Source organism: Schistocerca gregaria, chromosome 10 (genome assembly GCF_023897955.1).
Source record: "Schistocerca gregaria isolate iqSchGreg1 chromosome 10, iqSchGreg1.2, whole genome shotgun sequence".
NCBI lineage: Eukaryota > Metazoa > Arthropoda > Insecta > Orthoptera > Acrididae > Schistocerca > Schistocerca gregaria.
Window position 1 is genome coordinate 161,897,367 of NC_064929.1, and position 24,225 is coordinate 161,921,591.

At 42.3% G+C, this 24,225-nt stretch overlaps 1 long non-coding RNA gene across 2 annotated transcripts in view; it reads left to right on the plus strand.

The window, feature by feature from the left end:
- Positions 1-24,225, plus strand: part of LOC126293471 (uncharacterized) — a 581,661-nt gene that overhangs the window by 200,816 nt on the left and 356,620 nt on the right. Inside the window, exon 1 of one of the 2 annotated variants that reach the window (XR_007552291.1) lies at positions 14,078-14,249. The exons of the other annotated variant lie outside the window; for it this stretch is intronic. This is a non-coding gene — a long non-coding RNA (uncharacterized LOC126293471). Of the gene's footprint in view, positions 1-14,077; positions 14,250-24,225 lie in introns of those variants that run through there. 2 annotated transcript variants of the gene reach the window in all.

A 24,225-nucleotide genomic window follows, 5' to 3' on the forward strand; every position in this document is an offset into this window, starting at 1 on the left:
CTGAGCTTCATTAAATCACGTGGACGTTTCGGGAAAAATTTTTCCTTTAGATGCCCCCAAAGAAAAAAGTCACATGAACTGAGGTCTGGACTACTGGGGGGCTTATTTTGTCCGTCATTGAAGCGAGCTGTAAACCTTAGTGAAATGATCCGCATGTCGAAATGCTAGTATAAAAACTCCAACACAGTGTTTGCAGTATATGGCTCTGCTCCATCTTGCATGAACCACTGCGTATTGAAGGGCAAGGCAGTAGCAGGTAGCTGTGGAATGAAGCTACTGCGAAGCATGCTCAAATAACGTTCGCTGTTCACAGTTTCTTCAAAGAAAAAGGGTCCAGTAAGTCCGCGATTGGAAATTGCTGCCCACGCTGTAACTCTCGGAGCATAATGTTGTCGTTCATGAAGCACTTGTGGGTTTTTCAGTGGCCCAAAAGCGTACATTTTGTTTGTTAAAAACTCTGAGGTTTGCTGATGACATTGTAATTCTGTCAGAGACAGCAAAGGACTTGGAAGAGCAGTTGAATGGAATGGACAGTGTCTTGAAAGGAGGATATAAGACGCACATCAACAAAAGCAAAACGAGGATAATGGAATGTAGTCGAATTAAGTCGGGTGATACTGAGGGAATTAGATTAGGAAATGAGACACTTAAAGTAGTAAAGGAGTTTTGATATTTGGGGAGCAAAATAACTGATGATGGTCGAAGTAGAGAGGATATAAAATGTAGACTGGCAATGGCAAGGAAAGCGTTTCTGAAGAAGAGAAATTTGTTAACATCGAGTATAGATCGAAGTGTCAGGAAGTCATTTCTGAAAGTATTTGTATGGAGTGTAGCCACGTATGGAAGTGAAACGTGGACGATAAATAGTTTGGACAAGAAGAGAATAGAAGCTTTCGAAATGTGGTGCTACAGAAGAATGCTGAAGATTAGATGGGTAGATCACATAGCTGATGAGGAAGTATTGAATAGGATTGGGGAGAAGTGAAGTTTGTGGCACAACTTGACCAGAAGAAGGGATCGGTTGGTAGGACATGTTCTGAGACATCGAGGGATCACCAATTTAGTATTGGAGGGCAGGGTGGAGGGTAAAAATCGTAGAGGGAGACCAAGAGATGAATACACTAAGCAGATTAAGAAGTATGTAGATTGCAGTAGGTACTGGGAGATGAAGAAGCTTGTACAGGATAGAGTAGCATGGAAAGCTGCATCAAACCAGTCTCAGGACTGAAGACCGCAACAACAACAACAACCACACCGTCTAAATGAGAATGCGCCTTGTCTGAAAACCAAACGTTGTTGAGAGTTTCTCCCCTATCCTCCGCCCACTGAGCAAACAGTAGTCTCTGCTGCTTGTGTTCTTCAGTGAGCTTCTGTGCACCGGTCATCTTGTATGGGTACATATGGAGGTCACTTTTAAGAATGCGTTGAACGGAGCGTCTGGACATTCCCAGTTGCACTGCTGCCTTTCTACACGATTTCCCGGGACTTCTCTGTACAGCAACTCGTGCCGCTTCAATATTCTCCGGCGAACAAATAGTCTTAGGCCGAGGTTCAAATAGTGTTCCTTCCTGTACAAATTTATCGTACAACCTGTGGATGGTCTTCTTGCAAGAGTCCCATCGCGTGTTAAACTGTTGTCGAAAACGTCTCTGAGTCACAACAAGGGTTTTAGTTTCACGAAAAAGTAACACAATTGCCGATCGTTGCTGTGTCGTCAGTCTTCCATTGTCAGTCATTGCTGCTTACTTGTCTCCTTGCGGCAGTACCATGAATTACACGTCATTTCGTAACTCATTTGTTTTTCCAAGCTCTGCTGGTACTGCTGTAAAGATCCCAGTGGGATATCTGACGTGCGTCATAAATTGTGAAAGAAACAATTGGTAACACATTTTTTGCGCCACCCTGTACTTCAACGTGGTGACATCTGCTGATGAGGCTCATAAAATACCGCGCGAGGCCCCTATTAGTGAAAGAAAGCGCAGAAAATGGTTTCAGTATTTCAGGAATGGCGATTTTGATATCGAAGACTAGCGTGGTGGTTGAAGAAAGTTTTCGAAGCTACTGAAACCGAGGGAGGAATCACAGGAGATCATTATAGAAAGTTATTGATGCGTTCTAGCCGAGCAGTGAAAGGCAGACGGCTACAACACAGCGACAGATATAAGAAGGTGATTTTGCAGCATGGCAGTGCTCGATCCTTTGTCGCAAAATCTGTTAAAACCTACTTGGAGACGTTGAAGTGGGGCCGACCATGGTGGCCGAGCGGTTCTAGGCGCTACAGTCTGGAACCGCGTGACCGGTACGGTAGCAGGTTCGAATCCTGCCACGGGCATGGATGTGTGTGATGTCCTTAGGTTAGTTAGGTTTAAGTAGTTCTAAGTTCTAGGGGACTGATGACCTCAGATGTTAAGTCAAATAGTGCTCAGAGCCATAGCTTACACACTACTTAACCTAAATTATCCTAAGGACAAACACATACACCCATGCCCGAGGGAAGACTGGAACCTCCGCCGGTACCAGCCGCACAATCCATGACTAAGTCTCTTAAGAAATCATAAGAATATTGACTTGATTGACGCTTCCTACATGATCAGCGCAGCATGGAATAGTTCAAAAAAATGGTCTGAGCACTATGAGACTTAATATCTGTGGTTATCAGTCGCCTAGAACTTAGAAATAATTAAACCTAACTAGCCTAAGGACATCACACACATCCATGCCCGAGGCAGGATTCGAACCTGCGACCGTAGCAGTCGCGAGGTTCCCGACTGAGTGCCTAGAACCGCGAAAACCACCGCGGCCGGCAGCATGGAATAGTGTAAAGGAATTTGAAGCAAGCCGGGAATAAAATTTTGGACACAGAAGAAAATTGACAAGGTATGATTGAAAATGACGAACAGAATTATATGTCCGAAATTCTCGGTATTCTAAAAGAAATAGATTGCCACGAATGTGATGAAGAAGACGTTCATGAATGGATGAATATCGATGATGCAGATCCAGGACACCAAATCATGCAGGACAGCGAGATTGTAAACGTCGTCACTGATAAAGATGACGCAGCCAGCATCTCATCAATCAGTGCTCCAGAAAGTGAAGATGAAAGTATACCAACAGCTTCTGAGGCGTTCACTTGTTTAGATACTGCCTTGCGATGGTTTGAAGCCCAAGGTGAAAGTGACCAGTTTCAGATATCTGTAATGAAAAAAGTACGTGACGTAGCTGCTCGTAAGCGTGTAGGCTTGTTTAGACAGACCAAAATAAAGGATTTTTTTAAACGTTAATTTTGTATACTGCGTATATTGTTCATGCAAAATGCGTATGTAATATGTATATATTTTGGTTTAATAAACTGTGCCACATACTATATATTCCTACTGAAGTTGCCTTTGTATGTTACATTGTAATACTAAAAGAGATGCCTGTTTTTATGAATAAATTTACTGTACAGTACTTCCTTTTGGCAAATAAACATGAACGGTTCGATTATCCGAACAAACCAGTTTTCCGAACACCCATGTCCCCCAGTTACTTCGGATAACCGACGCGCTACTGTAGTTCTAAGTTCTAGGGGACTGATGATCTCAGGTGTTAAGTCCCATAGTGCTCAGAGCCATTTGAACCATTTTTTGAAAACCTGTGACTTCAGATCCAAGGGCAGGAGCGGGATAGGACCAAGAAGAGGGTGCGATCAGCTTCCAGTTACTTATCTTCGGAACAGGCAAAAGTGTCTAGCCCGAAAATGTAGGTGACGACGAGGATGAATGGAGAGCAGCAGTGGGCGTTGCTCGCGGGTAGGGACCGGGGCGTGTTTGTGCGGCCCCTCCCAGTTTTTGTAGCAGCGTGCATCTGGCGGCGGCTGGGAAGCTGACAGGGCCGGGAGACGAGTCCAATATGGCGGCGGCGCGAGGGTGCGTCCACCCCGCCCCGCCGCAGCCAACTGGCTCCCGTCTGCGCGAGATGAGGGGTGAGCCTCCCCTGTTGTCCGCGCCGTTCTTTTTCCGGCGGTTCATCGCATTCTCTAACAATTCTCGGAAAAGCCCGTGACCCCTCCCAGATAACATCCTGCCGACGGCAGTTCGCTGTACCACGGAAGAAGACATCTCGAGGGAAGAACCCGATACTCATCTTTGCCGAATACTTTTCCATAAAGGGGTCTTTCGACTGTCGAGCCATCAAAATAATATAGCACAAGAATGAGATTTTCACTCTGCAGCGGAGTGTGTGCTGATATGAAACTTAAAAAAAAAAAAAAAATATTCAAATGGCTCTGAGCACTATGAGGACCCCTAGAACTTAGAACTACTTAAACCTAACTAACCTAAGGACAGCACACAACACCCAGTCATCACGAGGCAGAGAAAATCCCTGACCCCTCTGGGAATCGAACCCATCAACGGGAAGCGAGAACGCTACCGCACGACCACGAGCTGCGGACTATGAAACTTCCTGGCAGATTAAAACTGTGTGCCGAGCCGAGACTCGAACTCGGGATCTTTGCCTTTCGCGGGCAAGTGCTCTACCAACTGAGCTACCCAAGCACGACTCACGCCCCGTCCTCACAGCCACACAGTTTTAATCTGCCAGGAAGATTCATATCAGCGCACTCCGCTGCAGAGTGAAAATCTCATTCTGGAAACATCCCCCCCCCCCCCCCCCACCCTTCAGGCTGTGGCTAAGCCATGTCTCCGCATAATCCTTTCTTTCAGGAGAGCTAGTTTTACAGGTTTCGCAGGAGAGCTTCTCTAAAGCTTGGAAGGTAGGAGACAAGGTACTGGCAGAAGTGAAGCTGTGAGGACTGGGCGTGAGTCGCGCGTTGGTAGCTTAGTTGGTAGAGCACTTGCCCGCGAAAGGCAAACGTCCCGAGTTCGAGTCTCGGTCGGGCACACAGTTTTAATGTGCCAGGAAGTTTGAATACAGCACAAATTTTGCTTCAAATCTCGGATGAGCGAACAGGGTGAATACGGATGTCAAAAAATGGTTCAAATGGCTCTGAGCACTATGGGACGTGACTTCTAAGGTCATCAGTCCCCTTGAACTTAGAACTAACTAACCTAAGGACATCACATACATCCATGCCCGAGGCAGGATTCGAACCTGCGACAGTATCGGTCGCGCGGTTCCAGACTGTAGCGCCTAGAATCGCTCGGCCAACCCGGCCGGCAATACGGATGTCACTTGGGACGGCTTTGCGCTATAAGAAAAGTAGGAAGGGTAGATGGATGCAGGAGTGATATGAGAAGAGAGAAATATTGACACATGAAAATTTAATACCTGACTTGAGGGTAAGCGAGCCAAATGATTATCGAACCTTCCCGAAGATGAACGCTCACCTGTTTTAAGTACAATTAATTACACTTACAGTTGTAACTACAGCTGCGTAATATTTGTTTAGTTTCATTTTTAAAAATACAAGCACACACGTTATTTAAATTGCCCAAAAAAATTTTACACCTTGCAAAGTTCACGATACCAGGGCACCAAGGTGTTGGCTCCGGTATCTCGTCAGCACGCGTTACGCTTTTCGACGCGCTCTGAATTCCTTACAGTTCAAAAATGGTTCAAATCGCTCTGAGCACTATGGGACTTAACAGCTGAGGTCATCAGTCCCCTAGACTTAGAACTACTTAAACCTCACTAACCTAAGGGCATCACACACATCCATGCCCGAGGCAGGATTCGAACCTGCGACCGTAGCGGTCGCGCAGTTCCAGACTGAAGCGCCTAGAACCGCTCGGCCACTCCGGCCGGCACCGAAATTGGTAGCTTTAATAGAGTGACATACAGCTATTGCGCCGGAACATGATTTTTCAAAAATGTTTGAAACCTGTAAATCATCATTTCCTTAGAACAATACGTTCTTTTCGTCATCGTCTTCGCTTCATTCGCAGAAAAATTGGAAATTTGTGGTAAGGTCTTATGGGACCAAACTGCGGAGGTCATCGGTCCCTAAGTTTACACACTACTTATTAAACTAACTTACGCTAAGGACGTCACAACCCCGTGCCCAGGGAGGGCTCGAATTTCCGGCGGGGGAAGCTAAGCGGTCCGTGACAAGACGGCGCAGACCGTGACAAGACGCCTAAGACCACGCGGCTACCCCACGGGGCAACACTCAGACAGAGCCGTGTTCCAAAGATAGCTTCTCATGAAACCATTTTTCTCCTCTCAACGCTTATGCTAGTTAAACTAAGAAATGAAAACGTTACAGCACTTTCCTGACTGAAACAAACATCGGAGATAGCTGCAAGTTGAGCGCGCTAGTACCCACTCAGTAGCAGGTTAGAACAGCTGAAACTGGTCAGCTGGCTTCTTCAACAAATACGAGAAACGAAGAGAGGTAGTAATCATTTCAGAGCGTACAGGAATCCCCCACCAGTAGAATATGTTTCTGTTGTTGAGAATTCTTCCGGGTTATATGGCCGAGCTCCATGGTGTACTTCTGTTCCTAACGTTTCGTCCAATAGTACGTTGGACATCCTCAGAGGTATGGCTGGGCCTGCTGAGTCCTGCCGACTGACGAGGCGGGCGTCGGAGAGCGGCCTAAATACCGAGGAAAGTGGGCGTGGTCTAGCTTGCACATAGTAGCAGAGAGAAAACTAGTCAAGGATAAAATGTAACTATCGATAATGGTCCGTCATAGATAAAAATCACTTACCGAGTCTGTAACGCCACTGTCCATATCTCGCTTAATTTCAGTTCTTTTCTATTGAAATTATCTTCATGTTTGTAAATTTCAATAGTCTCCCTATACAGTCGTGGATAATAGTTCGTGGTAGCACTTAAAACTGTAGTTTCAGAAAATTTAACTACATGGTCACCGGATTGAAGTGCATGTTCGGCAACAGCCGATTTATCTACTTTACCCAGTCGGCAAAGACTTTTATGCTCCTTTACCCTCGTATTCACACTTATTTTCATAGTACCAATATAGACCTTGCCACAAGTACACGGAATTTTATACACACCGCTAGATGATAATGGTGGCCTTCTTTCTTTAACAGAACGAAGTACTTGTCCTATATTTCTGGTAGGTTTGAATACCGGTTTCACTTTATGTTTCAGCAAAATTTTACCCATTCGATCTGTAACCTTACTAATGAAAGGTACAGACACCGTGTTCTTCCGTTGTTGTGTACCATCCTTGTCCTTTGGTCTGCTGTAATTAGGGCTTAAAACTCTATTAATTTCTTTGTTTGAGTACCCATTCTTTTCGAAGGCCTGTTTCAGATGATTCAGTTCCGTATCCAGACGTTCCGGCGTACAAATCCGTTTTGCACTGTCCGCTAAAATTTTGATTACACCTCTTTTTTGTTGTGGGTGATGATTGGAGTTCTTATTTAAGTATCTATCAGTACGTGTGTATAAAATTCCGTGTACCTGTGGCAAGGTCTATATTGGTACTACGAAAAGAAGTGCGAATACGAGGGTAAAGGAGCATGAAAGTCTTTGCCGACTGGGCAAAATAGATAAATCGGCCTTTGCGGAACATGCACTTCAGTCCGGTGACCATGTAGTTAAATTTTCTGAAACTACAGTTTTAAGTGCTAACACGAACTATTATCCACGAGTGTATAGAGAGGCTATTGAAATTTATAAACATGAAGATAATTTTAATAGAAAAGAAGAGGCCTTGAAATTAAGCGAGATATGGACAGTGGCGGTAAGTGAAAGCCTTCATTGTATGATTAGAATCTGTTTTCGTAAAGCCGTATCTAACTCGTAACCAGCCCCTCTGCTCTTCATACTGGCTTTGCGGTTTCGTCAGCCGGGAGCGAACCAGCAATACTGACGCAATTCGTAGGGTGCACCGCAGCTGTCTACCTGGGTGCTTCAGCTGAGGCGCCTGATAAATGTACGGCCTCTTTGAGTACTATTGGAGTCTATGCTATCCCCTGGAGCATGTCCCTCTCCTGACAGTGACAAAACTTAGCCTTCCCCGCGAGTTCTATCGCCAAACAGCGCAGTGGCTGCAGAGGTAATAACACAAAGGTGCAATCTTCGTCTAATGTAATTTTGGTGTATTGTGGCTCCGAAAGACAGATGCGGCGGTTATGTCTGCTTTAAAAAATGAAGGGGCGGGTGTCACAGGAAATCTCTTATTGTACGCAGAATGTCGATGTTCCAACATTTTCCCACACGCATCCGTGAGAAGGGAATCAAATGTTGCACATTCAGCGTTGCGCAGTATTTCGTGACTGGTTACTTCCCATCTGTCTTGATTTCATTTCCCACAAAGATAAGAGAGAAGGTAAATAAGTGATGTAAACGTGCATTTATAGCTTCGACTTAGTTCCTCTGGTGGTGACTAGCATATCAGGCAACAAATTTCCCAACAACGAACTCGATTAACTATTAGGTTTTCAGTTTCCTTCCTTCTCATATCCATACACTGAAGATCATTTGCAAAAGTTCCTTTTCAGGGGTTACAATGTCTTCTTCTAATTCTACATTCATCCGTTGGTTCCAGCAACAGTTCTCATTTGGAGATTCTTCTATCTTTCATGTGTAGAACGTGCCCGGTAAGGTTCAGTCTTTTCAAATTGTTCAAATCGCTCCGAGCACTATGGGACTTAACTTCTGAGGTCATCAGTCCCCTTAAAATTAATTAAACCTAAGAACCATCACAAACATCCATGCCCGAGGCAGGATTCGAACCTTGCGACCTGCAGCGCCTAGAACCGCTCGGCCACCCTGGCCGGCTAGGATGCTTTTCGATTTAGCCGTGCGGTAGACCACGCTCTTGTAACGCTAATAATTAGCTTATAATCAGGGAGAACAAGTTCATTTGACCGTGTTTCTTAAACACCCCAGCAAAATGGCATCCCTTCTAAAAATTATTTTCACAAAAAACTTCCTCCCGCTTCATTGCGTAAAAGACAGCAGTATTGCACTTTCAGAATCCGACGGCGCTGCAACGGCTCTGCAAGGGGACATAAATCCACGAGACCATCTCCTCATAACAGGTAACAAGAATTCCTACGTGGCGGCTCACTAAGTCAGTTCAAGGACGGATTGGCTTAATTAACGCAAAACTCAGGTGGGAAAGCGTGGGCAGTTATACTGTCCGCCTCTTATACCACCACATACGGAGCCACCGGCTAGACTGAGACATTTCTGGAGGGTTAGTGCAACCCGGATTCAAACCCTGCACTTTTGCCCTTCGAAGGTGGTGCTTTTGCCAGCGAAAGGCAGTAGTAGGTTCAAATCCTGGTCCGGCACACAGTTTTAATCTGGAAGGAAGTTTCATATTAGGGAACATTCCGCTGCAGAGTGAAAACTGATTCTGGAAAGTACTGCACAAATGGCTCCAACTCTGCGATGCGTCTTCTAGCGTTAACGAGTAAACGTTGCGGTCTATTCCAAGGAGTGCTAAACATTGGAGATGTCAAAAGTTAATACATTTCCTGCTGAAACGAAACTGCTTGATTTACACATTTCTTCAGTTTTAGGAAATCTGCGTCTTTCAGAGCGTATTTACCTTCAAAATAGCCTTATCTGATAAGGCTTGATCACTTCGCCTAAGTACATCTTGGGGAGCAAGTGGGTACAGGACTGGGAATTGAAATACATGATGTACGGCGGCTATCCCCAGACTTGTAAATTTTCGAAAGCAGTTGGCGTGCTGGAAATTTCAAGCCGCTGTTAGCGTGTGTAGCGCATAATTTTCTGTTACTCGGCGCGACGAAGACTTACGGTTTCAGAGCGCTAAACGCGGGATTTATGCACGAGCTGTAAATCAAAAGCAGCCGCATAATCAGAAACCGATGCGAGCTAAGATTGCGTGCCTCAAATTGTTTCCGATCACTGCCGAAACAACCTCCTACGCGAGGGTACCGGAGGACGACGGCCTGATTTGTGAACCATGACGCGATCCCCACTAATCGCCCCGATAAAGGTTCTCCGCGTTTTGTATTTACTGTTTATAAGACAGGAAGCCTACTCATGTATTTACACAGAAACAGATTTTTTTGATTAGTTCTTGCTTAATGAGGGGGTCTCACTACGTAACTGAGAACGAGTATACAAACGACTTTAACTGTTTCACTGAGATTTGGCTTCAGTCAACTGAACAGACACTGCATGAAAAAGGACGATGTTTGAATCAAGCAAAGCATAAGGGTGTGTTTAGGGCAATGTACTAATTGCAGGTCAAGAACGATTACATTACTGAGCGACGGAGCGATACCCTGTTGAAGGTTGCCTATCTAACAGCTGCCAGAGGGACCAAAATTTGATTTTCAATATCCATACATGTTATAAAAATGAATGTGCATGTATGCATATGCGTGCGTATTTCCCTACATCTCCTCCTAAACTAGTGGACCGATTTCAGCCAAACTTTGTGCATATTCCCCCTCACTGTCAGGCAACTGTCGTTGTGGGGGTAAGAATCACCTAAGTATCATAGTTCAGTAGATACGACGCCATAAACAATGAGATGCTCTTGGTTTTTCTGCAAGATTCAAATTTAAAAGACATGAGATGTGCTTTTTTATCGACTGCTGCTCTATTAGTTAAAAATCTAATTCTGTCTTCCCGTACTATTACAAATACAACGTGGTGGTTTAGTATTAATGGCACTTGGAACAAAAACTTTCCTCCTGCTATTTTGTTAAAAACAGAAATTTTTTAACCTGGCTGTGTACAAAATAGGAACTAATTCTTGCAAAGAAGGAAACCGCCACCAGCGACGTCTAATGATGACATTAATTTACACAAACAGTACCGCTATCGCTTCCTAACCGAAACGATAGGTTAATATCAAACGGCTGTTCACATTTGTATTAATTTTTTTGTTGTTTGCATTATCTGCTGAAAAAACTGTCAACTACTAATGTAAACAAGAGCATGTTTGCATTAATTGCTGAAAAAAAAGTCAACAACTGCAGTATAAACGTGATCTGCCGTTTGAAAATGAACCAATCGATTCTAAATCGATAACGGCGCTATATGTGTAAATAAATAGCATTATCAACAGTAGCTGATTGCTGTTTTCTTCTTCGCAAGATAAAACTTACAAAAAGTTTCTTATCGGCACTGAGAACCGATCAGTTTCCTGGTACGGCGCTTATAACATTCTTAATGTAGTATTTCTTTTCTGATTTCATCCATTATTTTTTGAGGTGGTGTGGTGAGCAGAAAAATACATCAGAATGGCTTCTCAATTTTTCGGGTTCAAATAGTCAGAGATACAGTTTCTTTCCCTTATTCTCCCAACGCATGCCACATATGACACTTACACGCAAACGTCCAGGTTTCAGACACTCAGATCGGTATCAAACGTTGTGTGCCGATACAGTGTCAATCAGAACACCGACTCCGTTCGTGCTGTGTGCTGCCGTCCAGTAGAAGATGCGTAGAAGGTAATTAAAAGTAACACTAGATCTCCGAGTATAGCAAAGCCGCATGTGTGAGCTGTAAATCTGCTCTGGTAGGTGAGTTGGTAGAGCGTTAGATCGTTGTACTGAAGGTACCGAGCCGGCCGCGGTGGCCGAGCGGTTCTAGGTGCTTCAATCCGGCACCGCGCGACTACTACGGTCGCAGGTTTGAATCCTGCATCGGCATAGATGTGTGTAATGTCCTTAGGTTCGTAAGGTTTCAGTAGTTCTAAGTTCTAGGGGACTGATGACCTGAGTGTGTTAAGTCCCATAGTGCTCAGAGAAATTTGAACCATTTTGAAGGTCCCGAGTTCGATGATGGTGATTTTCTTCTTTTGAACAATTTAAGCGTGAAATTGTTATATGGGAGAATATTTTTCTGACATGTAAAAGGGCGTTTCGGAGTTTGTATCACTGTTATTTTGGCAGTCTGCTTTCGCTTCGTTTGTTGAAAGTAGCAAACCTGTAGCGTCCATTTGTATAGATAACACTACACCAACCTACACAAATGTACTCTATAGGTTTGCTACTATCAATTAACGAAACGAAAGCAGATTGCCAAAAGAACAGTGCTACAAACTCCGAAACGTCCTTTTATATGTCAGGAAAATGTTCTCCCATACAACAATTTCAGATGTTGTTGTTTTTGTTGAGGCCTTCAGTCCCGAGAATGGTTTGATGCAGCTCTCCGTACTACTCTATCCTGTGCAACTGCTTCATCTCCCAGTACGTACTGCAGCCTACATTCTTCTGAATCTGCTTAGTGTATTCATCTCTTGCTCTCCCTCTACGATTTTTACCTTCCTCTCTGCCCTCCAATACTAAATTGGTGATCCCTTGATGCCTCAGAACATGTCCTTCCAACCGATCCCTTCTTCTAGTCAAGTTGTGCCACAAATTCCTCTTCTTCCCAATTCTATTCAATATCTCCTCATTAGTTATGTGATCTACCTATCTAACCTTCAGCATTCTTCTGTAGCACCACATTTCAAAAGGTTCTATTGTCTTCTTGTCCAAACTAGTTATCGTCCATGTTTCACTTCCATACATAGCTACACTCCATACAAATACTTGCAGAAACGACTTCCTGACAGTTAAATCTATACCCGATGTTAACAAATTTCACTTAATCAGAAACCCTTTCCTTGCCATTGCCAGTCTACATTTTATATCCTCTCCACTTCGACCATCATCAGTTATTTTGCTCTCCAAATTGCAAAACTCTTTAACTGCTTTAAGTGTCTCATTTCATGATCTAACGCCCTCAGCATATCCCAAGTTAACTCAACTACATTCCATTACCCTCGTTTTGCTTTTGTTGATGTTCATTTCATATCCTCCTTTTCAAGACACTGTCCATTTCGTTCAACTGCTCTTCCAAGTCCTTTGCTGTCTGACAGAATTACAATGTCATCGGCGAACCTCAAAGTTTTTATTTCTTCTCCATGGATTTTAATACCAACTCCGAATTTTTCTTTTGTTTCCTTTACTGCTTGCTCAATTTCACATGTGAACTGTTAAAAAAATCGCATTCAGTGAGTTTCGAGCTCGGGACCCATAGTAGACGATCTAAAGTTCTACCAGCTCACCGACCAGAAATCTTCACATCAGAACCTCAGTTAGGACACACTGTAGTTGTGGCGTTACGTTTAATTACCGTTTACACACGTTCCACTAGACATAACACACAGCACGAACTAAATCGGCCTTGTGGTTGGTACTCTACCGACGCAAACTGTTTGGTACCGACCTGAGGGTCGATCATCTGAAAGTTTGGCTGTTGGAACGTTTTCCCTTTTAACTCTTCATATGTGTTGAAACATTTTAGGAGTGGGAAACATCGAAAAAGAGGAGGGTTTGACCTCACAAATTTAACGTCATAGGACAGGTCGGAATGTGGCCGTGTCTTAATAGAATACGGGCCAGGCAGTATGAAACAGAGCCGTGTTTTGTAGTTAGGCCTAGCCCACGGTCCAAAAAAATGGCTCAAATGGCTCTGAGCACTATGCGACTTAACTTCTGATGTCATCAGTCCCCTAGAACTTAGAACTACTTAAACCTAACTAACCTAAGGACATCACACACAGCCATGCCCGAGGCAGGATTCGAACCTGCGACCGGAGCGGTCGCTCGGCTCGAGACTGTAGCGCGTAGAACCGCACGGCCACCCCGGCCGGCAGCCCACGGTCAGTGACTGTGTCTTGGAGCCAAGGCCAGTGACCGCAATGACAAAACACCGCTCCTCGCTACCTGTGCGCTTCCTGAGGCGTTGTCCACATGGGGCGAACGTCCTGCCATTCTTTGCAAAAGTCACCCCGCGGCGAGCCGCGCTCACCTAATTTGGCTCCCCTGTTGCGAGGCCGAGCAACAAAAATGTGACCACTGACCTCGCAGTGCGGGGCTGGGCTCTTTTTTCGCCTCTTGTGTGCCTCAGGTGACAGGTAAGCGAGCGGTCTCTGCCCCCGCGCAGTTCCGGAGAACAAAAGGCGCTCTGTATTGTTAACAACACGCTGTGTGGGTGGCTTTGCGCCGCTAGACAAAACCGCGGGTATTTGTGCTCACCCCTGCGGCTCACCCTCACTGCCGTACATTTCTGGGGCAGTTTACAGCGATTCTCGCTACACGTCAAGGGGGAGCTGCCCCGCGCTAGGGGTAGGTGCTGCCCGCTTTCCGGGAACGGACTGGGGGTTGTCGGCGTTGCCGGTACGGCCTTCGGAGTCGGCAGATGTCGGTCGGTGGGTCAGTTCACGCCAGACAGCTTCCGAACGAGCTGTGGGGCCTGTGTTTCTGTGGAGGAAAGCGCGCTGTCGTTCTGTGTTATACAGCGTACTATTCTAGCAAGACTGTGACGAGACGCAGAGATCGCAGGTACGGTGTGAAAATCATTGCTCTTTACGATGACAGTGTACCCTATTTCGCGGAAGAACTCATTCGAGTGCATTAATGAAATGTCTTCTCGGTCGTAAAGGTTGTAGAGAGTATACGATAACAGAAAAAATTGACACGGGTGAAATTATTTAAGGGGGTAGGACGTCAAACGGGCCGACTTCGAGAAGGAGAGGTACCACAGGACATTTTAATTTGCACTGTCTATACGTTTACAAATAAATTCATAAAACTTTGTCAGCATGACCAGGAAGGATTCATTCAGGATTCACACTCACAGTCGAGGAAGTTCAAAAACACCACAAAATATTTTTTAAATGTGAAATTTCATGATTTTTTTTCACTTACTGTTGGCTGCATTTGTTACCGTAGGTACACCTTTCTTCATAACTAAGAGGGATTCTTCGATGAATTTTGCACAGCGTACAAACCATACTTACGGGTGTATGAAACGCTAGAATGTATTTAATCTATGGAAAAATGAATGGGCTGTTACGTTTTAAACTTCGTGTTTAGAGAAAACTCGAACTTTATAGTTGATTATCTCAATTTTTACCACAGTTTTAACAGATTTGGGAAATTCTAGAGTTTCATACACCTGTATGTATGGTTTGTATTCTGTGCAAAATTCATCGAAGAATCTCTCTTATTTATGAAGAAAAGTTTACCTACAGCAACAAATGCAGCCAATACCAAGTGGAAAAAAGATTATTGGTCACATGTAAAAAAAAATTGTGTTGTTATGTTTTTGTACTTCCTCTGCTATGAGTGTGAATCCTGAATCCTTCCTGGTTACGCTAAAAAAGTTTTATGAATTTATTCGTAAAAGTATAGACAGTGCAAATTAAAATGTCCTGTGGTGCCTCTCCTGCTCAAAGTCGGCCCGTTTCACGTCCTACCCCCAATTAAGAAAGAACTAGTTCGCGAAAATCATAAGGTGTAAAACTAATTTCGGGAGTAACGCAAAGGAGTATTCTAGGGGTTTCATTGACCACATTATATAGGGTTATCATAATTAATAGCGAAAAATGGCTCACATGAAACTGTTAATGAAAAAAGTAACAATCGGCTGTAAAAGTCATTTCTAGACTACCCCAAGAGACTGTTTTAGGGCCCGTTGTCGTTCACTTTACATAGGCTTTAACATAATTAACTGCGAAATACGATACACAGGTACGATAATAGACGCAAGATAGTAGAAGCAAGCGCCGGCCGAGGTGGCCGAGCGGTTCTAGGTGCTACAGTCTGGAACCGCGCGACCGCTACAGCCCCAGGTTCGAATCCTGCCTCTGGCATGGATGTGTGTGATGTCCTTAGGTTGGTTAGGTTTAAGTAGTTCTAAGTCCTAGGGGACTGATGACCTCAGCTGTTAAGTCCCATAGTGCTCAGAGTCATTTGAACCACTTTTTTTTTAGTAGAAGCAAGCACTGAAAAGCGTTCAAAACAGCGGCATTCCACGTTCTCAAAGGACATCGGTCCTGTATCCCCATTTTATTATTAAGCGACGGATTTTGTTTTGTTTTATCTACATTTTTCGTAGATGTCAGTTGCGCGCAAAAATTCAAATCCATGAAATTCCAAGATAGCTATCGTCCTGATTACACTTGAAAATACAATGTATTTTTGTGTTTTAAGTCTTCCGGGATTTATCAATTGTGTTAAAAGTTTCTCTGAGTCATTCGAGCTGAAACGGGTTCAGATCTGAGAATAAAAATATAGCTAACAATTATTTAGTGCTTTTATCTAAGTTATGACCTGCGTCCGCCCATATAAAAACAATTGATCTTCATCTTCTGAAAAGATAACTTTCTATAGGACGTGCAAACAGACTTTTCAATGACAGATAGCTTATTGAAATACCGTATAATGGCATTCTACGTAAAATAAAATTATTTTGTTTCAGTAAACGGGGAAAAACAGTCATGGAAAAAAGTTGTAACCTGTACCGAAACGTAACACAGCTCTTTTGATTTGCAATACATGTTTCGATTATTATTCTTGTTCACGTAAATGTAATTTACATTATTGGGAAAATGAAGCATATTTTCGCTTTCATTAGCACTGGTTTATCAGACTGAAACACTGAACTCCACCGAGATATTGAAAACGCTTTTATTTTAAATTCCTACGCCCTGTAACAAGAAACATAGACAACTATTAGAACCTTCTGTTTGCGTAACGAATCTGCTGTGTTTACAGTTTTGCATGTTCGAATTTACGTTACGTTAAAAAAAATCTTCACAATTTTCTTGACCAAATTAAAACTAAGAACTTTTATTACGGAGGTGTTAGGATGTGATTGTATCCGTTATGAATGATGATTCATTTGAGAATAAATAGCATTGATTTAGAGAAACATCATTGCCGTTTTCTTCTTGATTGATTGCATTTCAGGACGAAAATTTGATTTATTTATTGCATCTTCTTCATACAATTTTTGTGTTAAATAGTAGAAAAAGACTTACGTGTGATATTCTGTTCAAACTATGGACTTGATTTTTTATGTTTCCTCATCATGTTGGCCTTCATAGGCTAATTTATTGGAGATACTAAACTTCAGTATGAACACGAAAAAGAAGAACGTAACCATCTAGACAGGAAGCATATTTCGGCGTAGTTCAATATCGAAAATATTTGGTAACTTTCCACAAACGAAATATCTTAGGTGAATAATATAATAATTGAGGACATTAATTTCAGAGAGAAGTAATTGTCAGATATTCACTTCTTTGAAGGAATGAGCGTAAGGCAATATGTACATTTAATGTTCTCTAAATATCTTAATAGTTCTGTTAACACCCGTCGTGCTTTCTGTGTCAATATCGAAGCGTTATCACAATGTTTATTATTGCAGATATGGTTCCCAATACCAGACTTTGATCAACATAACTTGATTTTTTAAATGTAAGTAGCGCCCCCCAAAAGCCCCTTGTACTATATTTCGTCGTTAGACATAAAAAAATTACAAAATCCTTACACACTACGAATTACCTCCATACCAAAAAATTATTTTGTCTACAATGGTAAGAAATAGCGATAAATAACCGTATCACAGTACCAATGAAAGAAAATATGAATAACTGTAAAAAGACTGCATTGCCATCTAAGGGAGAACATTGCTGGTTTTCGTTTGGCGAAGATGTCCTGGTTTCAGAAATGTTATTTGTCTTTATTAGGTTTCCGTAACTCAGTCACTAAAAACAGAATCGTTTGGAGAGCACTTTGTTGTCCGTCAGCCTACCCCTCTGTTAAAACAGCTTTTTGCTCAGGAACGGATAGAGTTATCAAGCTGAAATTTGTATCAAATACTGAGATCTTTAGTTCCTTGGCGGTATAAAAAATTCAAGCTTCGAAGTCACTGCAATCAAAAGGTACAGCCATTTTTGTCACCTAATTTGGATACTCACAAATCGAAACCCACAGCGTACTTCCCACTGAAATAGAATAACGCAATTTAGTAAGAAGTAAGATTTCGCAGTACAGGCAAAGGAAAAATTGTTAATATGTAATTATAACAACGAAAAAACATTTTTTGCCATTTTTTATCTGTCTGTTTTTTTTTACTGACGAACGAGTAGAGGTATCAAGCTCAAACATATGTCAAATATTGAGGTCTACCATCTCTTGGTAGTGTCAGAAGTTGTAGCTTCTAATTCTTCTGCGAGACACTGTGAATTACAAAGTAATCACGTAGTTGTAGAAGTACTTTGATACACGCAAACTTACTCATCAAAATGTGTAGATGAATTATATACATGAAAAAGTTTGTACGGAAGTCTTAGCCCATGAGCTCTACTCGTATTTCCGTTTCCGTTTTTTGAATGTTTAAACTACCTCCTGTTTATAAAATGATCACTGCTTTCCAATTTGTGATTATATTGTAAAGGTATCTTCTTGTCATGTTAAAGAAGACGTCTTTTATACGCAATGTGCAACATGTTGAGCTGACGAAACGCTTTCTGAAACATAATTACTATCACAAACGGTTTAATCGATAGCTCTATAATACGTCGCTAAACCATTAAAATACGGTTCGTTAGACTTAATGAATACCATATGCGGGCAAGTTAAGCAGCAATAACTTCTGCTGAAACTCGAATTAGGGCCGCATTAATAAAAATGTCATTATTCGCAGTAATATACAATTAATTGACTGTGAAACTAATTTTCGCCCCCGTAAAAATCCGTTTGCGTGGCTTTCGCTGAAAAATGGCGTTTGTTTAATCGGTCCCGCGGCGGGGCGATGATATACGTTCGGAGGAAAAAAGTAAATAAATAAACGTGAAAATTAACAACAGAAGGCGAAATCCTCCGTGACAATTGTCGCGTGAGCCATATTTTATATGCCTGGTGGGTCGATTATATCTTCTCGCCTTAGCAGGACTACGGCCACGGTAAGTTCGGATGGAAAGGTAATCTGGCGTGCATCTGGAGACACGTAAAATTACCGCCGAGGTGCGGGTGTGTAGGTCAGACAGCATGCAGACAGCGGGTAACGGCCAAATACCACGATTTACGACCTCGGGAAATATGTCTGCGAACCAGATTAGTTGGGAGTTTAGGCATTCTCGCCATTACGGGTGATGCATTGCGGCGCCATTGTACCTAAAACAGATTTCTTACTTTGCTAAGGGACTATTGGAATACATGTATATACCAACGTTGATATATAGAGGCTGTATTTTAGGAGTGAGTGTTACTGCCAGTTGTCAGCAAAAAGAATGAATACAAACGTGTGAACAATTTCTGTTACCTTTATGCTTCGGTATCAGAGATAGATTCAAAATGTTTAATGTTCGCACCCACCCCTCCCCCCCCCCCCACCCCTGTTATCTTGATATGTCTGTTAGTGAGAATGGGCAAGTTGCAATGTGGTTCGTATTCGTTGTGGATCAGGAACTGGTTGCAGGAATCGCTTGATGCCAGAAGAAAGCAATAGGATCATGCTGATAAATTAAATTGTAGCCTTCGATTCATTACATCTGCATCCATACTCCGCAAGCTACCTGACGGTGTGTGGCGGAGGGTACCTTGAGTACTTCTATCGGTTCTCCCTTCTATTCCAGTCTCGTATTGTTCGTGGAAAGAAAGGTTGTTGGTATGCCTCTGTGTGGGCTCTAATCTCTCTGATTTTATCCTCATGGTCTCTTCGCGAGATATACGTAGGAGGGAGCAATATACTGCTTGACTCCTCGGTGAAGGGCCAAAAGTACGTTCTCGAAACTTCAACAAAAGCCCGTACCGAGCTACTGAGCGTCTCTCCTGCAGAGTCTTGCACTGGAGTTTATCTATCATCTCCGTAACGCTTTCGTGATTACTAAATGATCCTGTAACGAAGCGCGCTGCTCTCCGTTGGATCTTCTCTAACTCTTCTATCAACCCTAAGTAGGACAATACCACATAATGCTCAAATACAAAGAGGTAAAACACCAGAAAATGCAAGAAGCATGATGGTAAGAAGGGAAACGATAAACACAATGAAGCAGGCGGATAATGAAGGGGTGTTGGCGGACTCAGAGGAAGAACTGAAAATTATAGTCGATAGGATCATAAATGAGCAAAATACTATCAAAGAGTGTTTGCGCAGGGGTGTGAACACTACTATCCGAGCTCCTTCTGGACACTGTTTATGTCCAGGGGTGTCCACCCCGGAGTAGCGTGCGACCTAAGGCAAGCATCAAAGCGGCCAAAGAAGTGAGTACTTATCAGTTATTGCATAGAATTCCGTTTATAAAGTCATGACCAACCGAATATTTTCGATCTGAAACTCCTGCCACACGACGCTATTCTCTCATTCGTATATCACGCTTTTTCTTCAGCGGTTATCGTTCGTTTCAAGTGTATTACCTGTGGCCCAAAACTACTCTCTTCTTCTAATGTGGCCGAGGTAAGATAAAAGATTGAACACTACTAGTTTACGAGTTCCCACTGGCGTTCTAAATTGAAATGCGTATTACAACAAAGGTAAGGGAAATGAACAAACACATTTGTTTGTATGCAACCTCTAGCGGAGATTCTTCTCAAAGTAAAGACAACCACCCTCATTTTCTACGCCGCAAGATCTTGAACATAATACTGCTGAAAAACATTATCGTTTATATTCAGTCGTAAGAATTTAAAATGTTTCTCTTCACTGATCATTTCGTAATATCGTGACAGTAAAATTTGGAATTTTACGCGGAGTTCTGGAACAACATCTGTATTCACCACTTTTGTTGCAGTAAAATATTTTCTTTGTATGCCATGAGGTGACACGACTTCAGCCATTGGTGAATTATTTACATTATATTCCATGTCTGCCAGAGCGCTAGTGGTCTCATCTGCAATTAGAAACAATTTAATACCATCTGTCGTATTCTGTGGGACGTGTGCGAGTAGTTCGTCTTCTCTCTTCTTCATGAATTGGTTCTGTATTCCAGGTGATATTCCACCTTCTTCAGCAGATTTATCAGTAGTACCACATTTCCTTTATTTTTAGATGGAGTCGGAAGATCATCACTTGCTACGTTTACATGTGGTCTCAAGTTCCTGTTAACTACTCTCCAATCCACTTCTGGTTGTTTACTGAGTCTAGAAATGAGGATCTGTCTGATGAATGTCCTCTCTTGTAATAGATATTGCTCCGCCACGTTTGAATTGCCTCTAAGAGAACGGACTATTGACACACAGTCAACACGGATTTAGGAAACATCGTTCTTGTGAAATACAAGTAGCTCTTTACACACACGAAGTGTTGAATCCCACTGACAATGGATTTCAAACTGATTCCGCTTTTCTGGATTTCCGGAAGGCATTTAACATTGTACCACACAAGCGGCATGTAGTATAACTGCGTGCTTATGGAATATCGTCTCAGGTATGTGACTGGATTCGTCTTCCCGTCAGAGAGGTCACAGTGCGTAGTGTCTGACGGGAAGTGATTTCTGACATTCCCCAAGGAATTGTTACAGGCCCTCTGCTAAGGTATACAAACGATTTAGGAGACAATCTGAGCAGCGGTCTTAGGTTGTTTGCAAATGATGCTATCTTCTAGTTAAGTCATCAGCAGGTCAAAACCAATTGCAAAGCAATTTACAAAAGAGATCTGTATGGTGTGAAAACTGGCAATTGATCCTAAATAATGAGAAGTGTGAGATCACCCACACGAGTGCTTAAAGAAATCTGCTAAACTTCTGTTACTCGATAAATCGGTCAAATCTATAGGCCGTAAATTCAACTAAATACCTAGAAATTACAATTACGAACAACTGAAATTGTAAAGAACACAAAGAGTGTTGTGGAGAAGGCAAACCAAAGAGAGCGATCATGGGTAGAAGACTTGGAAAATGTAAAAGATCTACTACAGAGACTACCTGCATTACGCTTTACCGCCCTTCTTAGGAGTAGTGATCGGAGGAGTGGGATCTTTACCACATAGGACTGACGGAGTACATCGAGAAACTTCAAAGAAAAGCAGCACGTTTTGTATTATCGCGAAATAGGGGAGAGAGTGTCACTGACATGATACTAGATTTGGAGTGGACATCATTAAAATAATGGCGTTTTTCCTTGCGGTGGAATATTCTCACGAAATTTCAGTCACCAACTTCCTCCTCCGAAAGTGAAAATATTTTGTTACGCCGGAAACGATCATCACAATACAGTAAGTGAAATCAGAGCTCGCACGGGAAGATATAGGTGTTCGTTTTTTTCCGCACGCTGTTGGAGATTGGAATAATAGAGAAAATGAAAGTGGTTCGATAAACCCTCTGCCAAGCATTTAAGTGTTATTTGCAAAGTATCCATGTAGATGCAGATGAATCGTTACTGAGTTGTCAGGCTGCTTCTTGATTTGCTTTAAATGTTGTTAACTGTTGTGTGTGGCGTCAAGGAAATAAGTAAGTGTTGACTTGAGCAGGAAATTACTCATTGCCTTTATTAAACGGAGAAGGAGTAGATTTAATCTTCATTAGATGAAAAGAGGTCCATAACAAAATACTTGATGGATTAGTAAAGTAAACGGTTTGGCAACAAACGTGTACTTTGCAAAGCTAGCTAATTTGTAAACTGCTGTAATCGAGGGCAGATTATTAGTTAGTTCTGTTCGCAGGAGTAGGAGTTTCTCCTTCCGTGTTGGTGTACTACGATAACATTCAGCCAGTGACCTATCACATTTCTTCCATAACTTGCGTGATCATTATTTGTGTTATAAGAGAGATTTTAAAGATTTCTTCTTGAACAACTTCGTCGTCCACAATACGGATGCACTGACATCCGTTCTAGAATAGCACTCTCCTTTAAATAAAATAAAAAATTACGAATGAACCGATAATATTATTTTTTTACACAAAAACTGTCACCATGGTGCCGAAGTCGGAACAGCTAATTCACAGTCGTTGTTAATGAAAAAAAGAAAGAAAAACTATGTACGACTGGGTTACTGAAAACGGATAGGCATGACACGTGAGGACTCGAACCTCCGCCGGGAGAAAATTTTCAATTGCAAGGACAAGATCCTTTAAGGGAACGGGCGATCATAATAGCCAGTGCGGTGATTATTGCAATTTTGATTTGTGAGACAGCACTGTTATCGTACGGAAACTGCATAAACGTGTCACTCTTAACTCCCACAGTTATTTGAAGGAACTAGGAATTCGCATTGTCTCGCAATCACGTTTTGTGTGGTTTTGAGATTCTCTGCTCTTAGTTAAATTCTCACTTAATGTAATCATTACAGGTATAAGCAGCAAGTTAGGTTTTTCTGACACAATTGTCAGAAATAATTTTTACTGTAAATAAATTATTTTTCCCTCAGTACATTTTTTCAGTGTTAAATCCGGTTCTCTCAATTTATTTAGCATTTTTTAGCTGCTTGGCGATTAAGCCCGATCCCGGTGGATACTTGGGTATTTTTATATTATTTAGGTGGCTTCCTCTAGTCCAACGAAAATGATAAAAATAAGACAGTTACGAGGACAGCCTGACTATACGTCCTATGATTTTGGAGGTCTTAATTCAGTTGCAACTTACCTAAAAATAATTCACCAAATCCTAGGTTGAGAGTTGTACCAGCCCTTTTTCTACATGCTCAGTAAATGCGGGAGTCATAACCCTGAAACTTCCAGCTGCCTTGATGTTCAGCCAACATAGTATCAGTTGCAAAGCGATTTAGAAAAGATTGCTGTATGGTGTGGCAGGTGGCAGTTGACGCTAAATAACGAAAAGTGTGAGATGATCCACATGAGTTCCAAAAGAAATCCGTTGGAATTCGATTACTCGATAAATAGTACAATTCTCAAGGCTGTCAATTCAACTAAGTACCTGGGTGTTAAAATTACGAATAACTTCAGTTGGAAGGACCACATAGATAATATTGTCGGGAAGGCGAGCCAAAGGTTGCGTTTCATTGGCAGGACACTTAGAAGATGCAACAAGTCCACTAAAGAGACAGCTTACACTACACTCGTTCGTCCTCTGTTGGAATATTGCTGCGCGGTGTGGGATCCTTACCAGGTGGGATTGACGGAGGACATCGAAAGGATGCAATAAAGGGCAGCTCGTTTTGTATTATCAAGTAATAGGGGAGAGAGTGTGGTAGATATGTTACGTGAGTTGGGATGGAAGTCATTAAAGCAAAGACGTTTTTCGTCGCGGCGAGATCTGTATACGAAATTTCAGTCACCAACTTTCTCCTACCTGTCCGATATTTTTTATTTTCGTTGGACAAAGGAAATCACCTAAATAATCAATCACGCAGAAAAATATCCAAGTATCCGCTGGGATAAGGCTTAATGGCCAAATAGCAAAAAATGCTAAATAAACTTAAAGAATAGGATATAACACTGAAAAACTGTATTAAGAGAAAAAAAGAGAACTTACATACAGTACCAATTAAATGATGAGATTAAAAAAATTATTACATAATTATTTTTTTTCAAGAAATATTATTATTATTACCTAAAAAATAAAATAATTAAAA